Below are 21,036 nucleotides of genomic sequence, written 5' to 3' on the forward strand. Positions count from 1 at the left end.
GCAGTACCCATCACCTCCATTTTTTGCACCGCATACTTTTCTTGACAATTTTCATGTACAAAATTTAGAGTGTCCCATAACTAGCACTTGCATTAGGAACTCTTTAGTTATTTCTCCCAGGAACTCACCACAAACAAGTACTTAAATGCCAAGGGCTCAATTCGAGTAAGAGTATACACCAAAGGCACTTTTTTCCATCAGGTTTTTTTCCTTTGGTCATCCAGGTTTTGGACCCTAATTTAGAAACACACATCACTATTCTCTTGTACATATTTCATCTACATAGTGTAATAGGAATAAAGAACATCAATGGTCAAAGAATCATAGCAAAGAAATACAAGATGAAGCTATGTTTTGCTAGAGTAAATATAAGCTTCAAGGTCAACCAGAAAGCTCCATCAAAGAGAATGAGGAATAGATGAAGAGGCAAACAAGGCCAACTTTGAAGCCAATGAGTGCAATTCAAAGATAAAAATATGCAGACTTCCTACCAGAGACCAATAATTATCATCACAAATCATGAGATCAGAGGCATCTACAAAAGTGTGGTAGCAACAGCTTATCTCAATGTCATTTATCAAGTTGCACCATCAAAAGCAGTAAATTTATCATTAGCACATTGATTGCAATCCTTGTACCCCCACATAGTGGTAGTAGGAAAAAAGATTGGTGAATACATCCAGCGTGCTATATAGCCCAACATTTGGCAACCAGATTAAACCCACTCAGAGAGCTAAGAAAACCTTCACGACAACAAAACTATAACAAGAAACTCACAAATTGATTCAAGGTTGTTGAGGTTTCAAAATTCTTGAATCAATAGTACATGAAGTCAAAAAGCAACGAGATTAAACCACTAGCACCCTCATAGAGCCATCTACTTAAGGAGATTGTGTGCTAGCATGATAAAAAATTGTGAATGCCCAAATTTACTTTAAAAAGTATGTAAGAAATAGAAATAAAATTAAAAAAGCAAAAAGTTATGGTCAAACAACAAAAAATAGGGCTAGCTTGTGTTCGTTTAATCTAGATTTGAATTGAACTTCACCAATAAGCTTATACTAGTCACTAGAATCTAGTGTATGAGTCTCACCCCCAGATATGACCAATGATGGATCGCCAACCCATGTTCCTAAGTCTTTGAAAAATCTAACCATGCAACCTTGCTCTAGAGTGTCAAGAAAATCCAATCCTATAATCTTTTCATGCTTGGAAGTGAAAACCACAACCAAAAGCCACTTCTTGACTTACATCTCTAAAATTTACAAAATCCAAACCCCAAAGTATCATGGTTGAGTACCTACTAGTTAATCTAATCCAACCCATATCATCAAAAGTGAATTTTGCCAAAAATATTGGATCTCAATCCATGTACTCCAAGCTCATTTTCACATGCCAGTCTATACATTTGTCCCAAGGGCTAGTCTAGGTCTAAACTCTGGTCAAATCTGGATTAAAATTGCAGTAGTTTTGTCTAAATTTGTTTTATGATCAAGTTAAGGTCATAGAAGCAAAAAGTCAATATTCTCTTGCAATACTTCAACTTTCGTACCATTTTCTCTTGAATTAAAAACGTTAATCATAAAGAATTTGAAGTTCACCCTTCTCATGCACTTTGTGTACTTAACAAGATTCATACATCAGCATTACTACTTTTCATCTTTATAATTTAACTAATCATTTCTACCTTCAAAGGCTATATTTTCCATTGTTTATAACTTTTTGATTTTCTAATTCTGGTATACACAATCATCACAATCCTCCATGTGCAATCAAACACAATATGTAGTCTTTTATACAATGGTATCACTATAGAGACCAAGTGGCACTACTATTCTTGAACATAAATTGAATTATCTTCAACACGTTGCTATCTTGTTTTGTTTCATAGCCAATTATTAGCATAAAATTGACACATTCTGGATTTGTTAACTACACCTTGGCATGAGTTTGATAGTTGCAGCTCTCTCCTACTTGTACCTCTCTCCATCATTGGTCGATATAATTTCAAATGTTGTTACATATATCAAATACCTAATCCCTCTTTTTTTCATGTTATCCTATGAGTAATGAACACATCCATATCTCATATTGTGGCTTGAGTTTTGCACTAAATGAAGTTGTCCGCAAAATCCTTTGACACTAAGCAATGTAGCTACTCACATGACCCGAGGTACTTTGGATTAATGAACAATAGTTTGTAAGCACTTTTGCACTCTTCTATACTCTAAAGTGGTGTCAAGCAGATAGCAAATTTTTTTAAATTTATTATGTCTTGTCTAGTCCATTGGTCACATGCACACAAATTTGCCCAGTCAGTGTGTAACTACTCATCCTGGTGTAGATTTGCCGATTTAGGCAACACTAGTTGACTGTGCATATTCACCAATTTAGGCAACAAAAATACACATCCGTCGATTTAGGCAGAACATCGACAAAATTACATATTTATTATTTTTAACGAAATTAAATGCAGATCCGCCAATTTAGGCAACATTAATGAAGATTCGTTGATTTAGGTAGCACGTCTCATTAGTGTTGATTCTCTGTTTGAGGCAACACTGATCACAAAATCATGCTGCATTGACTGATCACCATTGTCCTTAGTATGATTTTGTTACCTGGGTACATGTCGGCAGATATTTGGATTTGGATTTATATTTAGGATTTGGAATTGATATACGATGATTTCCTATCCCAATATATTTATGGAATTGAACTTGAGATTGATGAGAATTGATTCATTGAATGATGAGTGTGACCAATGATATCCTGATTCATCAGGGTATGACATATACTGCTTATTCTAGTGGTATGGGACACTAGAATTGGTAGTCTGTGGATGACGCAGGCATAAGCAATGTTGTTTAAGTTCATAATTTTTTCTTTTACTATGTGATATTTTTGACACAACATACTAATCATTGTTTTTGACAAGTATGGTTTCCAGATTCTTATCTTTGCAAATGAGGACATTTGCTTTCTAATGGAGAGGTATGTAATGGAAATTGATGATTGTTTATTGGTGACAGGTGGAAAAAGCAAACCGAGCTATGGACTATGGCACAAGATATATATTTTATGTACATTTTTTATTATTCAAGTGCTCTTTATGAGCTTTAGCCATTTATGACCGGTCGGCCAGTTTGTACTCATTTTGAGCATTCAAGAAATCTATAACTAAATGTGTGCAAGAGGAAAATGCTCACTCTTGCACGGAGGGAGATTGCACCCAGTGGCTGTGCCATTCTTCTCTCCTCTCCTCTCTTCTCTCTCGATGTGCCGGTGTAGCACTCCGCTCTAGGAGTTGCATCTTCATGTACTCTTTTGATGTCTCCCACTCTCTTTCCCTCTCTATCCGCGTACAACTTTGATTATGCGTTGTGAAATTTTTCAGGTATGCAGATTCGTTTGTTTATGGCTTGCAATGTGCTATTTTGGGTATTTCATAGGGCTCTTCGCACTCCCGTTTGTAGCAATTTTCCCAGGTGTCTATGGGTGGACCCAATCCACGTTGTCAGACTCAGCAATCATTCTAGGTAGAACATCCATATAAGGGAAATATTTCTCAAAATCAGTGTCCTTTTTATATGTGTAACACTATTGAAATGGGGCTAAGTGAATTGTGGTGTCATATCGATGGTCAACTATAAGTTTGTTTCCTAGAGGATGTGCTCCACCGGTTACAAGCTCAACTCGAATGACAGAGACTTGGAGCTGTTTTTAGATCAGTCATGCACCATTTTTGCTTCCCTCATGAAAGGACGTTCTCATATCATCTCAAATGACATATGATGCTTGGGAAAATCCATAACAATGAAGGTATGCCTTACCTTGTGTCCAAGGACCTTGATCTTGAGATCTTCTAGCATTTCATTAGATTTAATGATAGTCCCATTGGATTTCTTTACCACTATGTTTTTGATCCCCAGGTGAGGTCTTCCCATGGATTCCCAATCATTTTTAGTTACAATGTTAATTGGTCTTTCAACAACAGAGTTCTCATCTAGGCTTGGTTGTGGATCTAAGTGTTCCTCCCAAACTGGCACTTCATTAGCCCTATCCATCTGTGAAAATTGTGGTAGCCTGACTTTCAATTTTCCATTGAGGAAAGCTCGAAGAGCTAGGAATAGCTCGGGATCTCCATATAGCTTAGACATGATGGTGGTTCTAGCTTCCAAAGCCATAAAATCCAATAATTGGGCAATGTGTTAACATGGGAAAGATGGAATCTCCATTTCTTCAATAGGGTCAAGAAATCCCTCCTTGAACATTTTCTCCAACAAGAAAGGAGTACATCCACTTTCCAATCTCTTAAAGTAGCTCTCTTCATGGAGCACACTAGGTATGGCTAGTAGTTTGTGGTCCTTGTGAGGCTGAGTTCACGTAGGAAACACTGTGTCTGTAATCTGGATCTGCCTAGGTGATGTCACTAGCTCCCTTTGGGTCTCTTCCACCAAAGTCCTTAAGTTATTAATTCACTCAATTTCCTCTATAGGGTTTGGGTAAGTTCCAATCTTCCTCATGAGTTCCTTGGGTTTTGGCCCTTCTGGCTCATGATGATCCACATTAATATTTTCCTTCATAGTGGCTATTTTAGTCTCCATCATTTCATGTGAAATACATGGGGTTGTCACGAGTCCCTATGGTGGTCTTTGAACTAGGGTTTGACTTCACTGCTTTTTGAGATCTCTTCCTTCTTCTTCTTTGATTGGGCAATTGATGCCGCATCTCTTTCTTCAAGGATATAATTTTGGTTTTGGACCATCAATCACGTGAGTACATCCACTGTACCACATGTGTAGTTTGTGATGATGCCTCGGTAATATCAATTAAGTTCAATGGCGTGATCTTTGGTGCATTTGGATTATTAAGACATTAGGCAATCAAATGATCTCTACCACATCGATTACACGTGAGTAAAATTTAATGGGAATTGCAATGCATGTGGGAGGTATGGCCATCAAGCCAAGGATTCCATAGTGTTTAAATGCACGGTGGAAAATATACCATCTTTGGCCTGGAGGAACACACCTCGAGTTTCTGCATTGATGCTTGGTCTGTCACTTGAGAAACCATTGATCCTAGGGCCCATAATGTTGTTCAAATGACACCATTACCATTTCCACTATTGAATCGCAACCATTGCATCTGAGAGTCACCCATGTGAACAAAGTAAATTGCAAGTCATCAAGTGCTTGTGTGGATTGCGAGGATGATATAGACCCTAGGACTGCCTATGGAGTCGATGCGCTTGAGGAGTGTCCACATTTCTACATGGAGGACTACTAGGGACAAATCAAGCTTGTTTATCAAGAAGTTGCTATTGTAGCAAGAGGCAAAAATATCAATCTCACTTCCAAGAGACCACCTCTTTACTGCTACAAGCGTGGGGGTCCATTGGTGGTGACTGCTTCCCAAGTATTGATACCTCTACTGACTAGGCCATTATAGATATCCTCATGTGGCAAACCCCTAATGAATCTATCGAGCAACTGATTATTGTTGAAACGCTCATTTGGATTACATCAAGGATTCAAGTTTTTAAAGCAACTAATAAAGTCTCTCACTGGCTAAACTATTGGTCAAAGTTCTCACCAATTACAACTTGGAACACTTGGTTTCAAAAAGTGACTACATATTTCCAAAAGGTATGATCTACCCAAGGAAGGGGGTGGGGGGGATACTTTTTGACATCCATCATTCACTTGCTTCCCTCTTAACCTTCCTCCCCCTGACCTCTTAACATTTAAATACTAGGGAATGTGTGTGTGTGTGTGTGTGTTTGTGTGTGTGGCGTTATACTAGCATGCAAAAAAAAATTTGAGGAGTTAGAATGGTTGATGCGTCTATTGACCACAAGTGACCCCTATGCAATAGAGGATAATGTCCTATTGGCACATGCGTAACCCTTTGCACAAATGACTACCCATGGATGATAGCATTCTTGATTAGCATACATGCACAAGAATATGAACAAGAACCAATAGATGACAATTAGGAAGCCTATGGTCTCACTAAGGATGACTAAAATTTATCTTGGAGGCCTAGCCTTTGGATTTCCAACCAACCTATTCAATATACTATTCCCTTTATCCTACAGTGTGGTGAAAATAGATAAATTAGGGTTCTCTATTTTGTTTTGATTCTGTTCAATAAAGGTTTGGTGTCTTTACCCATTGATGTGCCTCTTAGAGGCATTTCCTATGGTTTGCTATTTTGTATAGGAACGTATTATAGTAGCTCAACTTTCAAACATCATGCAATCTTTGTCATGTCCACTCATCAAATCGAGCACAATGGCCAACACAAAACAAGTGTTTCTTGACCATTATTATTGTTTGTTGTCTTTTCTTGCTTGCCTTAACCGTGATTGGTAACAAAGTATTTAACATTTTGGCTTAGTATTATGCCTTAGATTCAATATAATTTTACGTCGTAGTCCCTTGTTTAAGTTATTTAATCAAGAATTCAGGCTAAGCTAGTTTGACCAAGTTAGAACGTTATAAATCTTCTTTTAATATGGTAGAGGAATATTCATAATTCTTAATAATCACTTAATTCAATATTATGAAGCATTGCCTACAATGTGTCAGTGCTTTCTAGTGGGCTTACTCTACATTTTCTCCTTAGTTTAGATATTCTAAAGGGAGTTTTCCATTGTGATGAACATGGGGACGGTAACAATGACAAAATGACCCCCCAAAGATACAATCAACACAACCACTCAAAAAAAAGGAGCTAAAAATCAAAGAAGGCTCTACGTGGCAAAAAATCTAAACAAAAATGCTTTGGGGGGTCAACAAAAGGGAATATGTTCAGAAAATGATTTCATTCGTTACTTCCTTCATCGTGTCTAATCTTGAAGGTCTTCTAAACATAGCCTCTAGTCAGCCTTGGGACATGAAACAATCTGATCTCGTGATTAAAAAACTTTAACTTGACTATAAACCATTAGGAAGATTATCCATGGAATTAACAATTGACCTTTAGTACCTATTGACATTTAAATTAATGACGCTAGAATTTTTGATTTGTGAACCTTCACAAGTGCTCATGAGTTTAATTATATTGCATTTTGATGTTTAATGCTCAAAAATTTTTGTTTAATATTTTGTTACCATTCAGTCTTTGTGCTTATTCACTGCATATGATTTTTAATTATCCATGTTTCTATGAGAATGCAGTTATTGTGCTATTTCTTGTTGATTTTGGAGCGTTCAAGTGAAGATACAAAAATGCACTCTTGCAAACGACAAGTGCACCCTCTTGTAGTATTAAACTTCTTGATTGAGGATACGTCCATGGGCCACTACTCTCATCATGATGTTTAACTACTACAAGACCCATACGAGTAAATCCACAGAGTTCCTGCATTTCAACACACATTACTAAATTACAAGGATAGAATTCACATCAAGAAGGGCACATGTTAACCTTGAGCATCATTCTTATTATTTGTATCGAGTTATGGACCGGGATTGTCGATTCCACATGTGGTCATGTGTGATCACTGATGATAGACACACACAAGAGAGAGAGAGAGAGAGAGAGAGAGAGAGAGAGAGAGAGAGAGAGAGAGAGAGAGAGAGAGAGAGAGAGAGAGAGAGAGAGAGAGAGATAACATGTTGGGTTGTCGATCGAGTGTGGGCACCCATATGTGGGACGGGACGACCCACATAAGTGATCTGTAACCTAATTTTTAGTCATTCTTGAATATATGGTGATGGCTCTTGCTCTCTCCTCTCTTGTGTTATCTCTTGGCTGTGAGTGAGCGTGGGAGAGTGTGTGTGTGTGTGGAGTGAGTGCGAGTGGCAGTGCGCTGGCAGTGGGGTGGTTGATCAGTAGCGGCGAGCTCTCTCTTCACTGCGGCATGGGTTTCCTTTATCGACACTTATGTAGAGGTGAGTGACATGCCCGACTGCATCTATGAGTTTACTTGCATCTAGGTTGTGTGTTTGCAGCCTCAGTGGCTCACACACAACACACAACAAGTCCCCTGTGATCCTACATCAATTGAATACAAGCTTTCACACAACACTACAATGTGTGTGTGTGTGTGTGTAACACACACAACCACAACACCAGCTTTCACATGTAGATTTGATTCCTTGCAGCACTGCAGAATGCTCCAGTGCTCATTCTTGCTTTTCAGAGATCCCCAAGATCCACTTTGCCTAGATTCTTGCTCGATTGCAATCCGTTATTGCTCAATTTTTAGTTGCAAGGCCCAACTTACACCAGCCCTATAGGCTTGCTTTGCTTTTGATTCTCCATCAAGCTTTACTCGATTTTGTGTGCCTTTGCTTGCCTGGATATGCATGATTTCAAGCTCATCTTGCTTTAGCCGGATTCTGTGCATATGCTCAATCTCATAATCTATTTCCTTGAAGAGCCTCACCTTGCTCGTGAGCTGCCCACCTTTAATTTTCCTACACATTGCTTGAAGCCCTATCTACTTATTTGTTGCTTTACTACTTAGTGTAGATTTTGTAGTACTAATTTAAGCTTTCAGCTTTCCAATGCTCCCAATTATCCTACATAGATTACCCCCCAAAAAAACTCAAGATTCCCTCTTCTCCTCAATTTCTATAGATATCCATCTCTAAGATGGCACCTCGATCTAGGGGGCCTACACACGTAGTCTTTGATTCAAGATACGCTCAAGCTCAAAGCTCCAAGCTCCACCGCCATAGCCACCGAGCTCACTAGGAATCCTTTGGACGTGAGATCTACTGTCTCCAAGCACCAAGCTTGATCGACGCTATCAAGAGCTTGCCAAAAGAGGGGGGGGAGGGTGATTTTTCCATTGCAACGATCGCCACCATGGCTCTGATACCAGTTGAAAGTGTGTGTGTGCATAGATGTGTGTGTGTGCAATGTTTATTAAACCACTTTTGTTTCAAAGAAATGTAGTAGAAAGGAGTATTTTTTGTTAAATAATTTAAAATCAATGTGAAATTCTTCTTTGGAATGATTAAAAAACCCTAGGATTGAGTTATGAACATACAAAGGGGTAAAATTATGAACATAAAACTAAGACTAGTACTTGTTGATAGAAGAGAGAGAGAGAGAGAGAGAGAGAGAGAGAGAGAGAGAGAGAGAGAGAGAGAGAGAGAGAGAGAGAGAGAGAGAGAGAGAGAGAGAGAGAGAGAGAGAGAGAGAGAGAGAGAGAGAGAGAGAGATGAGTCATCATCATGGACTCAAAACTATCACACATATCAACTTCCATAAGTGAAGTTATGGCTCTAAAGCATGTACAAGTGCAATGTGCATAAACCAATGCCAAAGGGAAGTGCATCAAACTTGGAATGAAAGGAGCTCCCTGTGGAGAGAAAAAACTCTCAAAAAAGCTCACCATCACTTGTAGTGCTCAAGCACATCAATGTATAAAATCTCTTGCATTAGTGTAACCACATTGTGCTCTAGAATCATCACACTGATGCAAATCTCAACTACCAAAAGTACATCGTATTCGTCGATTGGAAACAATGCATACCATATGTCTACATGTAGCCACTGAGAGCATACATAAATCTCACTCTTGTGAGAGTGGATACAAGAACACCAATCCGTGCCCAAAAACAACTATATGCCTATCAATGCAGGAGCAAAGTCAATCACAACAAGAGAGTCTCATCGTCTCAATCCAGTGACAGAAATACATCAAAAGAGGTTATGGAAATCAAGCCAAAACTATGGCCATAAATCTAGGAAAAATCAGACAAAGTCTCCCTTCAAAATGGGAAAAATCTCAATGCAAATCCTCAACCATAAATCGCATCAAAGATGCCAGAGTGGGAGAAGCTATCGACAAATGTAGTCTCCAAAAGAGAACTCAAAACCATAAACCATAACACTACTTTATGCCAATGAGTAGAAACACCAAAACAGCTCCATAATGTCACATACAATGGCAATCCTCATTCAACATACATCAACAAAGTGATCGTGCATAAACAAGCACCAATATAGGTGCAAATCGGAAAAGTGATCAATCCGAAAACAATGTTGTCAAGAGAGCTCACTGGCACTCAAAAATGTTTGCCAAAATGCACGTACAATGGGCATCAACCATGTGCCATAACCATATGCAAATCCATCCAGAAAGATCATAAAACAAAGAAAAAACTCCCTGCCAATGTGTCCTGTGAAAACTTGTGAAAACCTGTAAAAAAAGCTCCACCTTCGTCCTAAAAAAATCATGTCTCTTAAGAGAGCGCTTTGATGGTGTGTAAATGCCTCCATGATTCTTTATCCAAATCTATCAATGAACCTGAAACCGCAAGCTCTACACAAGCTAAAATTGCATCTTCAACCTCAAAATTTATGCACCTAACTTTGAGCACCTGTCGTACTTCCAAAAGTGCATCAAGCTCGCACAGTGCACAAAAACAAAAAACCTAGAATTTTGTCAGTCTGAGCTAGATATTAGCAAATTGGTGAGGAGTTTGCAGAAAGTTTCTTCTGCAAATTGTAGACCACGTCAAAATGGAGGGCCTTCCATGACAAATTTTTTTGACTTGCATTCTATAAAGGAGAAAAACAAATTTGAAAACACTGCTGTTGTGCACATAGTTTTTAGGTCCGCATCTTCACCTACACACTATCTTCCACATTGTCTTTTGAGTTTCCACAAGAGCACACATCACTCTTAGATGAGCTCATAAGCTCCCATTGTGTTCTCACAAAGATTCTAATCTTTCTTGATATCTCCACCGTTGAGAGCGAGCAAGCTCACCTAAGATCCCTAAAAATCTTGCAATTGCAAGTCACCTTTGGCCCACTTTGTGCAAGGACGCACAGATGTTACCATATACATGTGGTAGTGATGTGTTGTGAACACACTTAGGACCACAGAGGCATTTTTTTCCTCACTAGGAGGTTTTTTCCCCCGTGCATTGTATATACGCTCATCACTCTAGGGCTATCTCATCTTTCCATTGCACACTGAGTAATATACTCTCAATTGTGTGTCTTGATCTTCCTTCCTCTTCTCCAAGTTGTGTGTGTTTTCCTACAACCCTAATTCCAACAATTGGTATCAGAGCAGATTGCATGCTCCCGGGCTTAGTCGCCAGCAGCTCCAGCACATGCCTGCTCACTTTATTTGATTTTTGAGAGCTTTGGTGAGCATCCATAGGTTGGCAAATATTTTGGGCAAGCTCGTACAACTTGGTTTGCTCAAATTTTTTATTCTGGCTCATTTTGGATTACGTTTCCACTACAAGCAATACTGTGCAAGATATTTTGTCATTTTGTGCAATTTTTTGTCAATGCCATTTTTTGCATATTAGGTCCCTTGCATTCTTCTACGGTTTGTGCTATATAGCACGCATTGTTTTTACGCTTTGTTTCTCCTCTTTTTGAGAAGCATTTACCATGGCTGACAACAACACAGATGTGTTCAAAAGGTTTGCTGCTGAGGATAGATTTTTTGATAGGCACATTAGTATGTCAATTATTTAGTCAATCGGATTTAGTTTGTTGGTCAATCGGATATACTTTGTCGGATTGTAATAGATCGGATTATCGGATCATGGTCAGTCGTATTATGGTAGATCGGATATTTAACAGTTAGTTGTATTCCAAGATTGAGGTTGTTATAACCACATTTAGGTGAAGCAGGCTTATAAGCTTACTATGTGTTTGTATGGATCCGAATGGAATGGGTTGAGGTTGTAGTTTCTTTCTTGATGAAAAAAGTGAATCTGAGTTCTATTTTGAGTTACGTTCTACCTTATCATATCTCTAGTGTATCACTTTACTGTATCTGAATGTAGTTGTGAGTTATGAGAGGTTAAGGGTACTACTTTGGTTTAGTTTTTTCTCTGTGTTGATGAATCTACAATACATGTGGCGATCCTATGGGTTATGTCCTCTTTTTTGAGTTCGTAAGCAGTTGTTGAGTATCTTGCTTATGGATGTTTTTTTGGGATGATGCATGTTCGAGAGGGGTAGGCGAATCTCTCGCATGTATTAAACAATGGCTCAAGCTAGAGGAGGCAATATATATACATTTCATTATGATGTTATTCCTATGATGATGATGGAAGTGATCCACCACCTGAAGAACCACTGTTAAATTCTGGTGCGCAGAGTTCTGGTGCAGCAGAGGGAAGGGTAGTGAGTCAATTTGTTGGAACATTGCTCTTGACAAGAGGACCTGGGTGAAGTAGAAGACGACTCCACTTTGATCCACTAAGGGTTTGTAACAGACAAGGACCTATAAGAATCCCAAATCCTATCCCCCCATGGCCCAACCACCTCCTAATCCGCAGATTAAATCAGTAAAATTCAAGGGAAAGTCTAAGGAAGATGTAGATTGTCACATGGTGCAATTTGAAACGAGATGGCAAGCTAGTGGATATCAAGCGATGTACACGGATCCTATCAAATTACAGCAATTTGCAGCTACATTGGAAGGTAAGGCCATGAGTTGGTTTAGCCAATATGGTATGGCTCACTTTGCTACTTACCATGCACTTAGAGAATCCTTTTTACAAGGTTCAGAAAGGAGAAAACTCCTACATACATTTGAAGAAAGTTGCATTGTATCAAACAAGGTACCATGCTTGTAGAGGATTTTGCTCAAAAATTCAAGATTTTTGTTGAAAGATTACAGGGTAATGAAAGACCCAATGATGAGATGCTAGTTGGCTATGTTCTAAAAGGTTTAAGGAGTGGTATTAAGAATTTTGTGGCCAATATTGATATTGCATGTGGTTTTAATAACTTGGTATAGGCTGCATCTAGGGCTGAGAAAAGGCTTGGCATGACCAAGTCTAGCAAAAGAGGAAGCAAGGATTCCAAAACTCATTCTGGTTGAGGTACAAATTCTTCTTCCGAATGTGATGCAGAGAATTCATCTGATGATGAGGATCAAAAGAAGAAAAGGACTCCTGGTAAGAAAAAGAAAGATAAGACAGGTGCTGAAGTTGATTTGATTCAACAGTTAAAGAGTATCGGATATTCGGTAATTGCTCCTAAAGAGAAAAGGTTGTATGAAATTTGTGAGAAGGATGGTCATACAATTGCTCAGTGTTCGTATAATCCAAAGCAGAGGAATAAACCACGTTCTAAATCTGGGCGAGGTAAGGCTTCATCTGAGGCTAATCAAGTGGCTCCATTCAAAGGAAGACACCTGGTGAGGGAAATCAGAGAGCACCTGGGAGAAACCAAGAAAACAATCAAAGAAGACCCCAAGGGGTGACTCCTTGTGTTTACTGTGGTGATCTTGATCATTGGGTCGGTCTCCGTTGTGCGTTATGGGTAAAACATACAGAAGAAAGAGGTATTCTAATTGTTCCTTTTAATCAGGAGAACCAGCAAGTAGTTCCTCCACAACCTCCCCAAAATCAACCTCAGGTACAAGCTAATGTCATTATCGTTGATATTTTGATTTATTAGGGATCAAAAATTGGAGTAGGCTCAATAGTCCAGATTGAGGATTATGAAGAGGAGGAAATTAGTTGCAATTATCTAGAGCAAGAGATTGAGGTATTGGCTGTAACAAGGTCTAAGGCCAAGGGTTCTATTGATTGGGAGCAGAAGAAAGTGGTACAAGATCGGGTCCATAAGCATGTTCAGAAGGAGCAGCAACATTAGATTTTGGAGGATAATTTTGATTCTTTCCATGAACCACATCAACACCAGCAGAGGGTTGAAGTATCTGCACCTGATTGGTTTGAGGTACTCATTAATTCTCCTTTACATTTATCTTTGGATCAAATGCGTTCTATAGTTCCAACCTTTAAAGAAAGGTTGTTGCATAAACTGCTGGGTAAGCATTATGCAGTTCCGACTCAACTTGAAATGGGGGAACCTCGTGTGAACACAATTCATCCTTCTGATGTGGATTTGTAGTTCATGTTATTAAAGTTAGCTTACAAGATAGGATATTTGATGAGGTACTGTTGGATGGAGGATCTAGAGTCAATATTCTACCTGAGTCAATGCATCTTACAATGGGCTTAGGGAAGTTGGAACCGACACCTTTTCAAGTCAAAATGACAGATCAAAGAAGGGTCCAGCCTGTGGTATTTTGAGGAACTCTTTCATTCAGATTGCAGGTATGCAATTTCAAGTCAATTTTGTAGTACTAAGGATGAAGGAAGAAGATGCTTCTTATGAAAATGTTGTTGGGAAGGCCTTGGTTCAGATTAGCCAAGGTAAAACAAGTTGGGGTGAGAATCAGGTGGTTCTTACCAAGGGTAAATGGGTGATCACTATTCCTATGTTGAGGAGAAAGCATATTCCTGGTAAAGAAAGACCATTGTTTGCCCAATCTATTAATTTGGATGCAAAAGTGGAGGATGATGAGGAGGAACCCTTTTTGTAGGCTAATCCGACTGTGGTTCCAGTTTTTGAGGTGGATATTGCAGGTATATGGCAAAAGGAACAGGAACTTGAAGAGATTGTTGTTGAACCTATTTTGGGTCAGGAAATTCAGGGATCCTACATACTTAAGTCAATGGATCAGAGTGTAGCTTCTAGTTCAAAAGAGGCTGTTCATTAGGAAGAAATGGATGCTAGAGACATGGTGGAGAAGATCTATAATAAAAGGTTTGGTGGCTCTTAAATATTTCAACAAGATGAATTAAAGGAATTGAATTCGGGAACTGAGGATGATCCTAAAATGGTCAATGTCAATATTTATGTGGATGGAGAATTTCTACAGAATTTGTTGCAGTTGTTAGTGGAATATAAGGATGTATTTGCCTGGGATTACTCATATGTCAAAGGGATTGATCCAATGTTGTATCAGCATCATATTAATCTGAGAGAGGATGCAGTTTTGATTGTGCAACAAAGATATAGGATGAATCCTAATTTTTCACAACAGGTCAAGCAGGAGAATGATAAGTTGTTAGCAATTGGGTTTATCAAACCAACACATGAGTTACATGGTTGTCACCAATCATTGTGGTACCCAAGAAAAATGGAAAAATAAGAGTTTGTGTTGACTATAGAAAAATGAATGCCGCCACTATCACTGATCCATTTCCATTGCCCTTTTGTGATGCCATTTTGGATGCAATAGCAGGGAAAGAAATGTATACTTTTTTGGATGGTTTTTCAAGGTATAATCAAATTAAAGTGGTTGAGAAGGATCATCACAAAACAGCCTTCATAACAGATTGGGGAGCTTTTGCATCTACAGTTTTGAATTTTGGTCTCAAGAATGGACCACCATCATTTAATTTCACAACTCATAAAACATTTGAGCCTTATCTGCAGGACTTTATGAGAGTTTTTGTGGATGACTTCTCAGTGTTTGGTAAAAGGGATTTTCATCTTCATTATCTAAAGTTGTGCTTTGAAAGATGTCGGATGTTCAAACTCTCTTTGAATCCTTGCAAAAGTGTAATGGTTGTCAGAAGTGGTGTTTTGTTAGGCCATGTGGTATCTCAAGAGGGGATGTGCATAGATGCAAAAAAGATTGAGGTGATTCAATCAGCTCAAGCGCCTATCAATGTTAAAGAATTGAGTAGCTTTGTGGTTCAAGTCAAATGGCATAGCAGGTACATCAGATATATGGCCAATGTTTGCATGCCTCTTACTCACTTGACCAAAAATCATGTAGCTTTTGTATGGTCTGAATCTCAAGAAAAATCATTTCAAATGCTGAAGAAGATGTTGTCAGTTGCTCCTATTTTGAAACCTCTTGATTGAATATTGCCATTCCATGTGTTTGTTGATGCCTTGGATGTGGCTATTGGAGCTGTTTTGATGCAGGAAAAGATCAAATGATGGTTTTAACCTGTCTATTATGCAAGCAGGGTGTTAACTTCTGCTGAAAGGAACTATGCAGTTACTGAAAGACAAGCCTTAGCAATGGTTTATGCCCTGACTAAATTCAAGCACTATCTTCTATGCATTAGGGTTATATTTCATGTTGACCACCAAGCTTTGTTATATCTTATCAAGAAGCCTTTACTTACAGGAAGGTTGGCAAGGTGGATGTGGCTGTTACAGGAGTTTGACTTTGTGATTGTACATACACCTGGAAAAGAGCATGCCATAGCTGATTATTTAAGTTGGATTGAGACAGGAGAAGAACCTATGGGAGTTCAGGATTACCAGATACAAAATTATTTGAAGAAAATTATTCTTGGTATGATCAGATGCTAATTTTCTTAACTGATGGCATCATGCCCACTGAGTTTTCTATAGATCAAAGGAGGAAATTTTCTCTTACTAGCAGATCTTTTTTGGTTATTGTTGGAGCCTTATATCAGAAAGGAATTGATCAGGTAATTAGGAGATGTGTACCTAATTTTGAGCAGTCAGCTGTGTTGCAAAAAACTCATTTTGGGGCAGTAGGAGGTCATTTTTCAGGTGACATTACAGGTAAAAAGATTTTACAGGCTGGTTTATGGTGGCCTACTATAATAAAGGATGCTCATTCTTATGCTAAGATTTTTGTGGTATGTTAGAAATTTGGTCAGCCTGATTCTAGGGATGGGATGACAGATCATCCTATTTTACCATTGGAACCATTTCAAAAGTGGGGTATGGATTTTGTTGGGCCTGTGAAACCTACTACTAGTAAAGGGTGCAAGTATTTCTTGGTTGCTACTGATTATTGTACTAAGTAGGTGGAAGCTGTTCCATTAAAAGACAATAAGGCTCAGAGTGTAGCTAAGTTCTTGTATCAAAACATTATGACCAGGTTTGGATGTCTTGTTGAGTTGGTAAGTGACAGGGGGACACATTTTCTGAATGAATTTATTTTTGAGCTTACCAAAACTCACATGATTATGCACAAAATATCTACAGCTTATCATCCTCAGGCAAATGGACAAGCTGAGAGTACCAACAAAACACTGATTAAAATTTTGAAGAAGATTGTTCATGAGAATAAGGACTGGGATGAAAAGTTGGATTCTGCTTTATGGTCTTTCAGAATAGCCTTTAAGGTGACAACATGTATGACTCCTTTCAGATTGGTCTATGGTCTTGAAGTTGTGGTACCTATGGAATTTGTGGTCCCTAGTCTCAGAGTTACTTCTGACAAAATGACTCCTAAATTATCAGTTCAGCATAGAAGTAAGTATTTGATGCAATTGGAGGAAGACAGGTTGGTCAGTTCTTACATCACAGAGGTAATTTAGAGAAGAAGGAAAGCTTGGGTAAGTATGAATGTAAAGTTCAAAGTTTTTCAGGTTGGAGATTGGGTTATGCTTTACAATTCCAGGTTGGGTCCTCATCCTGGTAAGTTGAATTTGAGATATAAAGGACCTTATCAGATTGTTCAGGATTTGGATCAAGGTACATTTATTCTGGCTGATGTCTTTGGAACTAGAGTGGAAAAGCCTGTAAATGGTTTCACGTTGAAGAAATTTCAAGGAAAGCCATCTCATCTAGATTGTCTTAAATCTAATGTTGTACATTTTGCCTTGTGTGAAGTTTTAGGGTTCTTGCATAATCCAAGGGAGCAGGTCATTACTGAAACTTCTTTTAAAAGTAATGGGATTCCATTTAGGTACTGGGTCAGATTTTCTTGGCTCGAAATTTACTTGGTTGGATTGTGCTGTCTCGGATTTTATTGGATCGGATTATGCTACATCGGATATTTTAAACGTGTGGATTTGAAATGTGGCCTTGATCTCTGTGAATTTTATTCTCCACTAAGGGCTATGATTAAAGTGAGTGAAGCATTACTCACTTCAAATACTTGGAAACGCGGGTATGTGCATGTAAGTTCTGGCATCAAACTGTCCTGCATGTATATCCCGCAAACATTCAAAATTGCTTCGCCCTCCACACCTTGCACCATGCCAAAAGCCAAGGCAATTCCCACCATGAAGCCTCCACTTTATGATGATCAAGGGGAGTTCTCAAAGCTGCAACCATGAAGAAAGGGAGTCACTATGCGGGTTGACACCTAAGATTCTGAGGATGAGACCAAGCTGTTGCCTCAAAAGGATGCAGCTCCTTTGTCTTTCAGTAGATAGATTTCCAGGCTGACAAGAATATAAAGTGGTTGAAGACTATTGGGTTGTATGATTTTGCTACTTTACCTTGGGCTCAGGTGAAAGCCAACATCTATGCAACTTATTGAGGAAAACAAGGGGAGCAATTTCGAAAAAGCTAACTTTAAGTCCAGGGGTAATCTCTGAGGTATTTCAATTACCTTTTACTTCTGTTACCGCAGTGCTGAAATGTTCAAATGATGATTTAAAGAAGGAATTTGGTCCTAGAGAGGGAGAAATATTACATGCTTAAGAATGTTGATTACTGCAGATGGAAACAACTTAAGTGGTTTTTGGAAAGAGTGTGTTTTTTGGAAAGAGTGTGTTTTTTGGTAAAGTATGATTATATGTCAAAGGATAATTATGCTCCTTTGTGTTTTGCTGAAAGTGGTGGAGAGGTGAGTTGGCCCATTGGGTCTATGCCAGAATTCATGCTGAGAATTTTAGTACTGACAAACAAAAATCTCAATCTAGGAGCAAATTGTTTGTGTTTTTTGTCAGCATTATTTTCTTTTGCTATGAGGGTAGATGCAGGTGAGGTATATGTGCCTAACAAGACTCCAATCACTGAGTTAGAAGAAGTGCATGATCACGGGAAACAATCTCAAAAATAAGATGTGATTATAGGAGATTCAGAGAAAGTAAAGACTTTTCAGGACTTGATTTCAGCTGGATACTCTGAACAAGAGTGTTGACCGCTCGGTCAACAACACAACATAACTCAAGTTTCGTACCAAAGTCTTATCTTTTGCGAGTTATGAAATGCTGTGGATTATGGATATAAACGTCATTTGTAATGAGTAGTTATTCTAGTTTCAGAAGCCGGGGTGCAATGGCACTTCAGATTGTAAATACAAAGCCATTTGACCCTTTCAACCTAGGTCATTTTGTAAAAAGACTTTAATCATAATCAAACTTTAGCACTGCCGTCTACTGTGTGTGAGAGAGAAAGAGAGTGAGCGTGAGCTTCATCCTCTCGCTACGCCCGGCTCACTCAACGCATTGGAGATCCGACTGCACCATTGCTGTAGTCTCGAGGAGAGCTACGCGACAACGCCAAGCATTCCACGCGAGACGAAGCGCACATGCCGACGCATCTACGAGCTATTTGTGGCCGTAAGTGTATCAAACGATGTCTATTTTCTGCGTGCTAGTAGTCTATAGAATCGTGGCGACATAAGCTACGCATAGGTATTCATAAATTTCAGTTTCGGGCACTTTTAGAATTTTGCTCTGTCATCCTACGCGTTTTCCGCAGACGGGTTTAGAGTGAGGGTTTTGAGTATAGAAGCTTAGGGGCAGGTGTATCCTAGTGAGGGGATGGTGTTCCTTAAGTTTCGTACGAATCTGGCATGATTAGGTGAGTTACCTTTCGTATGTGTGTATGTGGCTAGGTGGTGTAGTTGAGAGCAGTGAGGTTCTTGATTGTGGTTTAGTTGGCCTTCCAGAGTGTTGTATGTGTAGGATGGTCTCAGCTTGACAAGCTAAAGAGATTTCCTCCGTGTGCCTATCGTGTCATCTGTGTCCTCGATTGACATTATGTTGATCTAGGTAGTGTTTGCATGCACTTCATGGGTGTGTGAGTCTTTCCCGTCCAACAAAGAGGCTCGACAATTTTTGGTCAGTCCTGAGTATAGGCCAATATTGGATGATTTGCCAACGTTCAACCAGAAGTTAGTTGTGGATGCTCAGAACCATGTTAACCTGATTGGGAAAAGTTTCACTATGCCTAAGAAAAGGAAGCTGGATACTAATGTTCATAGTGTAGCTAAATCCTTAGAGTTTGGAGAAGTTGGGCCAAGCACTTCATGTAAACCTGAAGGTAGTATTTATGATGCATCTACATCTGTCAAAATGTTACAGGCTTTGCAGGGCTTTGTTACTCATCAATAGCATCAAATGGAAGAGCAACTACAGAATGTAGCTGATTTAGGGGTATCTAAGGTCTTGTTACAACAGCAAACAAATTTAGCAAAGGCCTTGAAACTAGAATTGGAGGAGAAAAGGGGAAACATTAGAAATATTTGTAGAGCTACATCAGCCATGAAGTGGAAAAAGTAAAATTGTCCTTGGGAATGTTTCAGGATTGGACCAAGGATTTGGAAGGAAGGGTTAAATCAGAGTTAGATCAGATTGCTGTGAGAAATACAGAATTACAAGTTGAGAATGAGATGTTGCAACAGAGGTTAAAGCCTTTGGATGAATTGGAGATACAGGTTTTAGCTCATGAAGAGATTAGTGTCACTGGGTTCTTATGGATGAAGGGGATTTGAATGTGGTAGGACAACATCTGGTGGAAGGGATGCAGGATATCTGGAAAGCTATGTGAGAGAGATTGACTTCTATAGACAAATATCCCTATGAAGTTGTGAAAGTTGGTTTTGTAAGTACTTATGACGGTGATTTGTCACAGGAGGTAGAGCAATTGAAGAAAGAGAAGGACCTTTGTTTAAAACAGCTTGAGGAATACAAAATACAGGAGTTGCACAGGGATGAAGCACAATTATTAAAATCAGATTCTGAGCAGAAGGAATTGGTTGATGTATCTGTCCAAACTTTGGAAATAGATAATAAAGTTCATAAGTCAAGTGTTGATGAGAATTCAATGGAGGTTGAACCTGAGCAGGTGTTTGAAGCTGTTGAGGATGATGCAGTACAGAATATGATTGATGTTTTGGATGCTAAGTCTGTGTTGGAATCAGTATCTGAATCTGAAGTTTTGTCTGGAGATGTTGTTAAAGTAGATTCTACAGTCTAGGGTGGTCCAAGCTCAATTTCTTTTTGTATATCTCTTTTTGATCAAGGTATATATGGATTCGAGTCGGATTTATCAAAAATCCACCACCGAGACGTGCCATGTGTTGATAGACACATTAGTATGTCAGTTATTTGGTCAATCGGATGTAGTTTGTTGGTCAGCAGGATATACTTTGTCGGATTGTAATAGATCAGATTGTCGGATTATGGTCAGTCGTATTGTGGTAAATTGGATATTTAACAGCTAGTTGTATTCCAAGATTGAGGTTGTTATAACCACATTCAGGTGAAGCAAGCTTAT

Source organism: Adiantum capillus-veneris, chromosome 6, assembly GCF_014529385.1.
Source record: "Adiantum capillus-veneris isolate H3 chromosome 6, ASM1452938v2, whole genome shotgun sequence".
Classification (NCBI taxonomy): Eukaryota; Viridiplantae; Streptophyta; class Polypodiopsida; order Polypodiales; family Pteridaceae; genus Adiantum; species Adiantum capillus-veneris.